This window comes from Triturus cristatus, chromosome 1_2 (assembly GCF_964204655.1).
Source record: "Triturus cristatus chromosome 1_2, aTriCri1.1, whole genome shotgun sequence".
NCBI classification, from domain to species: Eukaryota; Metazoa; Chordata; class Amphibia; order Caudata; family Salamandridae; genus Triturus; species Triturus cristatus.
In genome coordinates, this window is record NC_140580.1 from 463278786 (window position 1) to 463291209 (window position 12424).

A 12424-nucleotide genomic window follows, 5' to 3' on the forward strand; every position below is an offset into this window, starting at 1 on the left:
TTTTTTAATGCTGCCTGTTTTCGTTAAAAAGTAGTTACCAGGCATTGGTCCTGGAATTCATGTTGACTCTATTTCATTGAGGCACAGTACAAGATAGTTTTAAGGAGTCATTGGCTAATGTGTTAGGTATAAGTGGTATGTATGAAGTCTGTGAGTATGATGAGTTTTAGTTTGTGAGGGTGAGACTGTCCTGTTTTGTTAAAGTATTATGCATAAGTTACTATATTCTTAAATATTGATCATAATTATAACTGTATATATAAAGACAAATATTTGATTTACTCTACATAAAAAAAGTTTATTGTGTTATTAATATACGTATTTGACTCTTAATATAGAGCATTGGGTTGAAGGTGGGTTATTTTTCTTTAATTTTTTTGTTTAAATGTTGATATCTAAATTGTAAGATGCTTGTCTTCCCAACTTCACACTGCCTCTATGTGGCCACCCAGAAACCTAAAAGGATTCACTCATCACTTTAACAACCGCAAAAAAAGATAATATGATAGCACAGGGAAGGAGATTTCAAGAGGAATCTGCATGCAGACTGATGGGAAAGTGACTGATGCTCCGCTAACCTCATAAAATTAATAGAAAATACCTTATTTTTTCAACTTGTTCTTTGGCACTGTGCCACGAAGTAAATAAGGTCTGTCAAAATACAGCTTCCACCCTTGAAAAAGGAGTGTATGAATCACAGTAGGATAAATGCATTTCACAAGAGTGTATGTCCTTCAGTGCTAGTAAGTGCTTATATGAAAGAATGTGTATTGCTGCCCTTTGGTTGCCAAAGAGAGCATCACCAGCACAAGTAAGAGTTGGGTTTGACATCACTTACCAGTGGTGGGCCAGAGGCAGCTGCTTCTTAAACTTCTGTCACAGGCTTAGACCTGCACTGCAAGACTCAGTGCACAGCCTAATCTGGTGTAAACTAGAGGGTGCTGGCTCAACCTCGTCCTACAGACAATACCTAGATGATAAATGAATTGAATTTGCACTCACCGTGGCCTGGGACTAGCATTTCTCTCACATAGGGGCATATTAACAAGGTCAGTATCGCCGCTTTAGCTGCACTTTTTGCTGCTAAAGCCGCGATATTTTCATCACCCTATTTACAAGGCGGTGCTAACATGCATTAGTGCATGTTAGCACCCGTTTTCCCGACGCCTCGCTATGCATCTCTAATGAGATGCAAAGTGGGCGTCACTGGGCGTACCCCTGACGGACTACCTTGTAAAATATCGCTAGGAGGCCCGCGCATTTTAGCAGACGTTAGTTTTTGGTGAAAACCGCGGTTTTCGCCAAAAACTAACGTCTTCTAAAATGCTGACTTACCTATACCTAACAATGGGGGTGGATTATGCTGAGATGACCACAGGGTCGTATCAGAAAGGTTATTGCCGTTTTCCATGGAACATCGCTGGAAAACCAGCGATGTTCCATGAAAAACACCACTATCGCTGGTAAATTATCGCCATTGCGCTATGCGTTGTTGATACAGCGATAGTGTGGCGATAATTGCCAGCGATAGCCGGCGATAAATAAGGTCTCGCTAAGAGCGGCCAGTGATAATTATTGCAGCCGCTTGATAATATGCCCCCAAGTCTTCAAAAAACTCACAGCAGCCACAGCAGAAAAGCTGTCAAAACTATAGGATATGGCTACATTGAGCAAGCGCTCCCATGCATGGTCAATAATCAACTTCTAGACCTCCAGCAAACAACTGTACTATATTACTTGAACATACCCTCTGTAGATAAATGCCAGGTTAGTGGCACTAAGACTGGGAGAGTGGAATATGCGAGCTCACCTTCCGGCATGGCTCTACCCAGAACCTTATGACGCAAGCTGTTGACTCTGCGGCCAGGAAAAGGTATCCATAATACACATTTCATGCATCTGTCCTCCCCTATTGCAGCAAAGACAAATTCTCCATCGCAGTTTTGTTTGCCTAGGAGCTAGCACCTGCCGGCAGGCAGTAATAGCCAGTCTGAATCCTACCAACACCAATTCAAATGTCAAAGTTCCTCCGAAAGGCAACTGCCAAATTGCGAGATGCTAAGTGCTGCAACTTAACACATTACCTGACATTGCACATTGCACGTTTTCCTTCAGCACGTTACAAACAAAACTTTAAATACTTTATGTAATGAGATATTGCCTGATTTTTATAATGGGCTGGCTTGTGCTGAAAAACACCCCGAACTATATGAAAGTGCAAAAATCATGTTTTGAATATGGCTCTCTGTATTGTAACGTGTGCTTTAAATTGAGCCGGTGTCCTTTCAATGGTCTGGCTCTGGTTACTTCATTATCGTGCATTGCACACTGCTCTCTTCAGCTAGCCAAAAAGACTGCCCGGATCTACGTGGCACCAATCAAAAATGCTTCTTGGCACGTCAGTCAGTCAGTCAGTCAAAACCACTTTAATCGATTAATTAAAATCATAAAAGTACATCACAGAAATTCATACATTTGATTAAATACGTTAAAAATACAATGTAATAAACCCTTCCTGAAAAGATCATCCAGACAAATAGATGTGCCACTGATGTCATGATCCAGACTGGACATCAAGTTTTTTCCTTGTCCGCACCACAGCAACCAAAAAATTAGCAATATTAAAAATAAGCCATGGGCAGTCAAGTAATTGCAGGTACATCAGAGCTGGTTTAACTTGATAAAAACCTCTCCCTTGAAACAATGGTAAAATGTACTTCTCTCTGCTTGCGGTGTAATAATTACAAAATAGGATAAAGTGCACAGTGTCTTGAATTGAGCTGTCATCACATTTACAAAGAGCAGCATCGTCTGATTTACTCCATCCTTGGAAACTCCCTAAATTAAAATGTATCAGGTTACAACGAAATCTAGTCAACAGCCAGGGGTGAAAATGATTTGTGACCAACTTAAGATAAGGCTCGATCTGGGGGGGAGGTTATTAGTAAGAAATGAGCCCTTACAGACGGGAGCAGCATCCTGCTGCTCAGCCCCACTCAATCTAACTGATCACTCATTCAAAGCATGCACACACACCCAACGTTCTATGACACCACACTCATGCAGGCTGAGCAGCCAGGACTAGGAAGTATAGGATGTAACATATCTCCTTCCTTTAGAAACAATTAAAACAACAAGAAGCAAATTGAAGGAAAATATCACATTTCGTTACTAGGAAATAAAATCAATTAGATCACAAAAATCACATTAGATAGGTAAATGCATACTTAGATCACAACAATAAACAATAGCATTCTAGGATATTAAAAGTCAATAAGGTCAAATAAGATAAGAGATAAATGATTCCTCTCTAATTTAGTTAACAACATATATCATAAATAATTGCGTTCTTCATATAGAATGGTAAATGAAACATGTATGGTCACATTAAAAATATTGCACATGTTTCAGGCAGGGTGCAATCAAAACAGACTGCAAATGTTACAGGGAAAATACAATCTCAACACTTACCCCGTACACCCTGAAGAACACCGCAGGGAAAATGCAATCAGCACACTTACCCAGTACTCTCTGGAGAACACCACAACACACCTATCTCCCTCTGCTAATGAACATGAAAAAGAAAAAAAACGTGCACATGTTCCAGTATGGATGTCATAACGCACCATAAATGATGTGCGAAGGAGAACAAAAATATAATGCACACCGAACATTACAGTTTAAATAGCTAGTGCACTACCAACGTAACCTTAACGTGCGAGGCAAAAGATAAAATAATACGACAACTACAACACTAATTCTCTGCTAACGCAACCCTGATGTGCGAGGCAAAGCACATTCACAACACAACCCTGACGTGTGACGGACACTCCCAACGCAACCATGACGTGCGAGGGACACTGCCAACGCAACCTTGGCCTGCGAGGCAAAACACATTCCCAACACAACCCTGACGTGTGAAGGACACTCCCAACGCAACCATGACGTGCGAGGGACACTGCCAACGCAACCTTGACGTGCGAGGCAAAGCACATTCCCAACACAAACCTGACGTGTGAGGGAAAAGCAAAAAAAATATATTACATGGGGTACACGACCTACAAAACATGCTTAGACAAAACACGGTACATACCCTCAGGCCACGTATAGAAAATCTCAACATGTAAATAACAGTAGCTGCTAAAATAATAATCATGTAATTAGTGATCGATCTATCACCCGAAACCACTGCCGAAATAAAACAGAAACAAATTCAGAATTTACTTTGGAAAATAGCTTCTGCATAACTTCACCACCGTACAATATGCATAAACAGAGCAGACAAAGTATATTTAGATTTCCCTTGCTTGCTATTACCAAAAATAACAAAAGTAGTCAATGTTGTTCAATCTTCAGAAACAGCTTCCTCCTTGCGCTGTGCTAATGCATTGTCGCAGGACAGCTGTGGGCAAACTTCACAAATACCAATGTCAAGGTGTGCCTGTCATCGAAAACAGACATATGAGGAAAATCTCCCAAAGTTCAATAATGTGGTTTTGATGAGGCGGACGGGCGCTCAACTTTACAATGAAACAGGTCCCAAGTGTAGCGAAAATCCCCACGAAGACACAGCAGGAGAAGAGAAGGCATTGCAATGTTGGAAGATCAGAGCAATTGTGAATGAACTTTATTAAGTAAACAACGCGATTGGCAAAGTGTATCTCATGCTGGAGATTGTAAATCAGCCCATGGACATTCCACTCTCAAAATGGCGGCACGTAATTGACGCCACGCCGGAAGGCTCACGGCGCGTTAAGGCAGCAGAGCGTCCCTCAGCAGTGCCAAACTGCTCCAATACAATTACGTCAGCAAGAATTCCACGAAACAACGCAGCAAGTCTCGAGGAACAGGTAAGAGGATCTTGTGCAAGGAAACATGTGCTGTTTGTATTTAAAACACAGAGACAGCGGTTAAACTGCCGAAAAAAAGGCCTTGAAAACTGCTGGTACCAAAATGTATTAAAAATAAAATTACAGGCTTACCCCTAAAGATCGTGGGCAGCAGTAGGAATCCTTTTTCTTATTACAGCGCTAAAATGAAATTAATCATTGTCCTCCTTAACATGTCTCGTTCCAAATAATGGGCTCTGGGGACAACCCGGCTTCTGGGAAGGACAGTTCCCAACAGGAACAGCAAAGTTTCTGACACTCAATGGTGTATTGAACATAAATACACTTTACAACAGGGGCAGCTGTCAAAGTTGCACTGGCCTCAAACGCTTTTCCCCATAAAAGGTTTATTTCACAAGTCACCGCACACTGCAATTTAACTACAATTAAGACTGGGGCCCGATACATGCCCCCGAATATCGCGTCTGTTCCAATTATGCATCTCAAAACAGGTAGCAGGTATTAGCAATTATCCTTCAATAAAGCATTTTCACTAGAGAAGCTCCTGTTCAGGGAAAGTCCAATGACAGCAGTGCTGACAAGTATCAGGACATCAAACAAACGATGTCAACACTCATAGGTTGTTTATCTTCACGTTGCAAATATCAAAAGTTCTGAGGCTGGCTGAAAGGTTTGAGCCACAATGACCAAAACATTCAAAGTAGAGAGTAGGCAGGCAGGTTTCAAACCACTCAAGTCACACAATGTCCAACGCCCAGCACATACCTCTGTGGGCTGTCTGTTGGAAAAGACACCGGTGGGGCATCCAAGGCGTTGCACAGGCTTAATTTTCAGGCTTCTTTTCGGACACTGGCCATCTTCTTTTAGTTCCTTGTGTAATTTCTTGGTTCTTTACGCGTGGTTCATCCCATCCTCGTCGCCATTTTTGTAATTGAAGAAGGTACAGGGTGCCCCACCGGGAGCAGCATCCTGCTGCTCAGCCCCACTCAATCTAACTGATCGCTCATTCAAAGCATGCACACACACCCAACGTTCTATGACATCACACTCATGCAGGCTGAGCAGCCAGGACTAGGAAGTATAAGATGTAACAGGATGGTTCTGGCATTGGAAGGCAAATGCTCCTGGTTTCTTCCGTTATTGCGCTTGGTCATTGCTCTTCTGACTGAGCTATAAAGTCTCCCCCAATTTACATGGGGCCGATTATAAATGCTGCTTTGCACTTGGCATTTTATGTTGGTCTTTCAGTCTTACTATGGACTGTTTTAATATTTGTGTGCTGAGCATTGTTCTGTATGTCCTAATAGTTGTAGTTTTAAGGCATGTTTGTTAAGGTTTTAAATAACCGTACAATAAAATTAACCATGGACTGCTGCTGGTTAGTGCTTCTAAGAAAGAATGTGTGTTACTCTGACTGTCCTGTATCAACAATGTCATGGGGGAATTGGGGACTCTGCAACATTTACTGATTTAATTGGAAACAGGTGCTAAGCTGTCAAGAGGCTAACAACATCCTGGCGGGAGGGAGCGGTTGATGAATCAGAATTTCATCACTGCACTTTTGATTTCGTCATTAGAATAAGTATGTTCTTTCAATGCTTTATTATTTTATCTATATGGAGAATGCCTAATTCTAGATTTTTATAATGACTAATGGCCTGATTACGATGGTGGCTGAAATGGCTCTGACTGTCGGTCAGAGCCCTTCAGCCCGCATCGTAATCGGCTGGTCAGATTCCTTTCCAACCGATCCATTTTGATGGGTTCGGTCGGAAGGGAATCTGAATCGAATTTCCGAATGTCTTCCAACAGGATCGGAGAGCCCGTCTGCTATTTCGAAAGCCTTAAGTAATCCCTCAGCCTTTCTGTGCCGGCCTTTCCGACACATAAAAGCTTTGGGAATCTGTCTTTGGGGGCCCCCAGCAGGGCCCCATGGGTGCAAGGCCACCAAAAGGCGACCTACAGGGCACCTATGGTGCTCCCCTTTTGATCCCTGCACACGTTGGTAGGCACCTTGAGGATCCTACCATGGAGTGCAGAGATGAACGGAACCTCTCCTCTTTACAATGAGAGCATGCCTTCCGATCCCATTGTAAAGTATAGGATTGCGACCGAACAGGGTTCGGTCAATTCCTACTTGCTGGGCTGGAACCGACCACAGCAGGTTGTTGGGTTCCAGTTCCCAAACGATCTTGGATAAACTGTGGTCCGTCCGACATCGTTATCGGGCCCTAAGATGTAAATTTTGTCTGCCTGGACATCACACATTAAAGAATCAGCCTAAAATCATTAGACATTCTCCTCTTTTGGGGATACTGAAAAGAATCATCCGGGATGGGTGATATCTTTCTGATATTTCTATAGAGTTCGAATTCAAAATATACCACTCCACACTCCATGTAAGTTTAGTAGAGATTGCTACAGCAGCCAGTGCCTATGTGATCTTATTACAGACTGGAAAGGGAAACTGAAAGAAAATGAAGTGTGCTTTTAAGCTTCATAAAAGCATATCTGAATTTGGGAGGGGTGGCCCCAATCAATTTAGGTCAAGAAATACTCCTAAGAGAGTTTCCGCTCAATCCCTGCTAGCTATGGCACAAATAGCAGTCAATCCCAGGAGAAGTTACCTTATGTTCAAGCAGTATCAAAAACTTCAAAGTAAAGAACCAAACAAAAACAAATCCCCAAACAAATACAGAACAATAGCTAACACGTTAAAGAGCAAATGACACCAAGATCTTCAAAATAGAAGGATAAACAGTCGTCCTGATGTACTGTGCACTCACCCATTTACAACTCAGAAGTATTTCATTAAAATATGACATAATAAAATAAATGAGTGAATAAATAAATAAATAATGTGTAAAATAAACAGCTGTAGAAAGACCGAATGAGATACAAAGTCTCAAGACATTGCTGGAAATTCACCCCATCCTTAACAAACTTCTACCCAGAAAAGAAGAAGCTTCAGTCTGTCTTTGGTCTCTCAGGCATTTAAGGTATCAGCAAGGGTAACCTCTCAGTTGGCAGGTAGATACACAATTATTTTTCAACATTGCTGCGTTATGTACATTTCACACCATGATAGTCATCTTGTTGGGTGGGAAATTTCACCTACATTTTCCACAAGCAGTCTTTGTGCTCACACAAATAAGCAAAGTCCTGGATAATAGTGGTTTTTCCATGAGATATTACTTGATACATGCATAGAGGTATATGTTGCATGTATGGTGTGACCTAACCATTATTTAATTTAAAGACTCACTATATTCAACCATCTCATGGGTGAACGTTTGACACAAAAACAGCACAGTGGGTAAGAAGAACATGATGAGGCATAAATGGCATATAGCTTCAGCTTTAGCAGTTCATAATGGTGGTGGACTGCATAGTAATGTTAATGTGTGGACATATGTAGCACATTCATCACATATATCTTTAAGAATGGCTCCCTTCTTAAGCAAACGGATGGGGATGAGGAAACGTTCACCTGTGTTACACATTAACCCACTCCGAATACCGCAAAGGGTCCAAACACAGCTGCCAAGAGCAGAGTTTCCACCACCATGTCCAAAATAGCTGCCAGCAGCAGACCAGCCACCACCAACACCGCCACCGCTGCAATCTGCAGAGTTGCCACTGCCACCATCACATCTTCCAGGAGCAGACATGCAATCCCTACCATCACAACCGCCTCTCCATCATCAATTCTGGCAAGTCTAGGAATCAAACTGTGTGAACAATTTGAATTATTTAGGAAGGCATGTATGGAAATAGAAATTAAGAATGAGAGTGAATCATCCCTGTATTTTACATGTTATTGTCTTTGCTATTTTGATAATGTGAATTGTGGTTCAAGAAATTAGTGAATTAAATGAATCAATTCAACGTAAGACAATAAATGATTAAAAAAATAGTGTACAATATTTGTACCTTTACATCCTAGTCTTCAATAGATTATTCCAAGAGGATGGAGTTCCCCTGAAAAAGGTAAATAAGTATTAAGAAAGCCTCAGTAGACATAAAGTGCAAGGTAAAGAGAACACATTTCTTATTGTTCTTTATTTTAGACAAAGAATTGGTAGGCAAAGAAAGAGTTGAGCCGAGACACATACAGTGAAGGGAAATTGGTCACTAAGTGAGAATGAGGTGGACAGACAGATGAATGATAGGTAATGATGGGTATAGAATAATGGGGGGGAGGGCTCTGGACAACTCCAGGCCTTGAATGCTCGAATAAAAAAGTCTCCACAAAGAGTCACCATAACATACAGTTTTTTACCTGGACACTCTGAAAAGAGAGGAGATGTTAACTAGGTCCAGAGCAACATGCTCATTATAAAGTCAGCACAAATTGTAAGCATGAGATTACCAGCAACACTGAGGCTTGTAGGTCAGATCAATGGATGGCAGGTTCTGCCCTTAGAGATGCCAAAAATGAAGAAGGACACCTCGAATACAGAATGTACAAAGAATGTCTCAATTGGTTGACATCTCTATTACAATGTTTCCCATCTGTTCATCACAATGTATAACGTGATCTATGAGGCCTTTGGAGGAAGTGTGAGAAGAGCAAAGAGGGCATACAGGGTTGGAATAGCTGTGACAGTGTTGACATCATCTTTCACACTCCTTGCCAGAGGGCGCGAGATATGACACACGGGAGAAAAGGTGATTGTCAGTGTTGTAACTTAATGCATTCTCCCTAGCCTTCCAAGTCCCTGCTGCTCAGTCAGTGTGTGAGGTCACATAGAATGTTGAGAGTGTTTGTGTTGAAAGGAGTGTCAATTGCTGATATGGACTGAGCAGCAAGGAGGGTGCTCCAGGTAGGTCTTAGCTATCTACTTATCTACATGTAACTAAGATCTAATAAACCTTCTTGTAATCTAAACTATGGCAACTGGACTTCATTTACAACACTGGCAGTGATCTAGGAGAGAAACCATGTGTGAAGAACCAGGTGAAAAGATGAGTGAGTTTCTGAAGAAACTAAGAGTTAAATAGATACCAGTTAAATCAAGAATTAAGGAAATGAAAGAAACAAAGCCCAAAATAGACACTGAATGCCTGGATGCCCCACCAGTGTCCTCTCCATTGGACAGCCCTCAGCCTGGGCGTTTGATCTACTCTGGGCTTCTTACATTGAATTAAAGGGGAGCAGCGGTGTGCAATTAGAAGCAACCGGCACTGTTTATTTTAGAGCAATCAGCAGCAGTAATTTCACCGGATCTGACAGCGTGTGTATGAATAAATGAATGAATATTAGTCTTATAAAGTGGAAACTTTGCCCAAAGGTGTCAACAGTAAAGAAACCGACAGTGTTTAAATGACAAGAGCTCACAGGTGATATTGACTGCCTAATTGTCATTGATATGCTGCTTTCGTTTTGCAATGTAACTATGGTCTGATAAACAGTGATGTTTACATTTACAGCAGCATAACATTTTGCAATATGTACTGATCCGGAAAGTTGACAGCCCTGATTTACACCGCATGCAGCAAGTATTAATTTGGCAGCTGATGTGATGGTGTAACAAGACTGGTGAGCTGCCTGATGCTGGGGCCTGCACGTTGGGCTATTTTTTAATGGGCCAATCAGGAGTTGGGAGCTTGTGTTCTTACCATTAACATGGCTGATGCAGCATGTGAAAAGATTGAGCACCCTGTGTCACACACTGGCCGTGTGTTCAGTATGGCCGCGATCAAAGGTGGACATGGTTAGTGAGAGAGGCATCATCACCTTTATCTGAAACAAGGCATGTGTTGGAGCATGTGTGGGAGTGATGCTTTCCCTAGTTGTCACTGCCCTTCCTCAGGAACCCTGACAACCATTGAAACACATTCTGGGACACGAGGTGTCAATACAGGAAGAACCATTGCATCATGCAGGAAAGGAGAGTCGTTTGCCGCCTGTGCGCATCACACTATGGCGTATAGTGAAGTTTAAACAGCAACTCCTGATTGGTGTGACTCACATCGTCGGTGTTTCCGAAGATGCAGGTACGGATCGATGGGTGAGTCGGCACCATGCAGGAAAGGATTTATGTGGCTCTGCTGCTGTTGTGAGCTGTTTGCTGCCAAGGGAGACACTTGCTTGTCATGGGCAGCGTGTGGAACAGAGTCCTCGTCCCTTGCCGAGTGTTGGAGGGTGCGTGCAGCCAGACGTGTGGTGATGCATGTTGCCAAGGTGTGTCTGCGCAGTAATGCCTGTCCACATCTCAGGAAGACTAGAATCACCCTCAAGTGGTTACAGCATATGGAAGGACTGGTTGGTGTTACTTTTTTAAAGTGGACCGCAAGCAGAGCAGCAAGTCACTATGGAAAATTGGACAAAATACAACCTGTGGTAACTTTAAGCAAAAGAACTGTGTAATTTTGTGCATCATGTTGATTTTATTTGGGTGAGAAATTGCTCACCAGTGTGGGGGAACTTGGATGATTATGATGACTTTTATCCTTTGCCATCATACGTTTGGTGATGATGCTATGCTATCTATATATCTAATTCTGGTATCAATCTGCTGCCATTTTTGTTTCATGCCATACGTAATTTCTACCTAGATGTGTTTGTTTTTTGCAAGTCTGATCTTCTGCATGTGGATATTTTTGAATCCCCAGTATGGTGGTGTATGGGTGTAATGCCACATTTATTATGCTGTCTGAGTCTGTTATTTATGCCATGCTTACTTATTGATGCTATCATTCACTTCCTGCCTATATGTATTATGCCATGCTTGTGTGGAGGCCTAGAGTTGTTACCCCTAGTTTTGTAAGGTGTGTGGCATTTGTTATGCAGAATTCTGTTGAGTTGCAGGGTCGTGTACTCTGGAGACTTTGGTCCCATCAGGTGTGCAAAAAGTCGTGAGGTTATGTACCCTGGAGTGTTTTACCTGAGACCTTCCCTCCTGTCAGGTGAGCAGGAAGTTGTGTGCATTGTGGGGTCATGTACCCTGGAGTGTGTAAGGGTTTAAATATACCCTGTTTGTAGATGCCCTGCTCATTTTGTGGTGATGTGTATGGGTGGAAGGATACCCTATACCATGTTCTAAGATGCCCTGTGAGTGTGGCTATGTTTAAGGGTTAAGAGAATACCCTGTGTGGAGGTGTAAGGGTCTAAAGAGACCCTTTGTGGATATTCCCTATCAGTGGGGGAGTGTGTAGGGGTAGAAGGATACCCTGTTGTTAGAAGCCCAGTGAGCTTGTCTATGTTTAAGGGTTGAGAGAACCCTGTGCAGATGTTCCCTGTCTGTGTGGGGATGTGTAAGGGTTGAAAGATACACTGTGCATAGATGCCCTCTGCATTGTGGGGTCGTGTACCCAGTGCAGAGGTTCCATGTCAGCGTAGGAGTGTGTAAGGGTCGAAAGGTACCCTGTGTGTAGATAGTTCACCTGATACCTACAGTCTCTACAGGTGTGCAAAATGTGTGTGTTCAAGAGGGGTGAGTGAGGGTGTAAGTGCTTCACCATGTTATACCCCTGCTGTGGTTTCAGTTCTTGAAGTCCTGCACAGGATTATGTTGCGGAGATTTTACTTTCAGAATTATATAATTGTGGTTTTTATTGTATCCAATGTC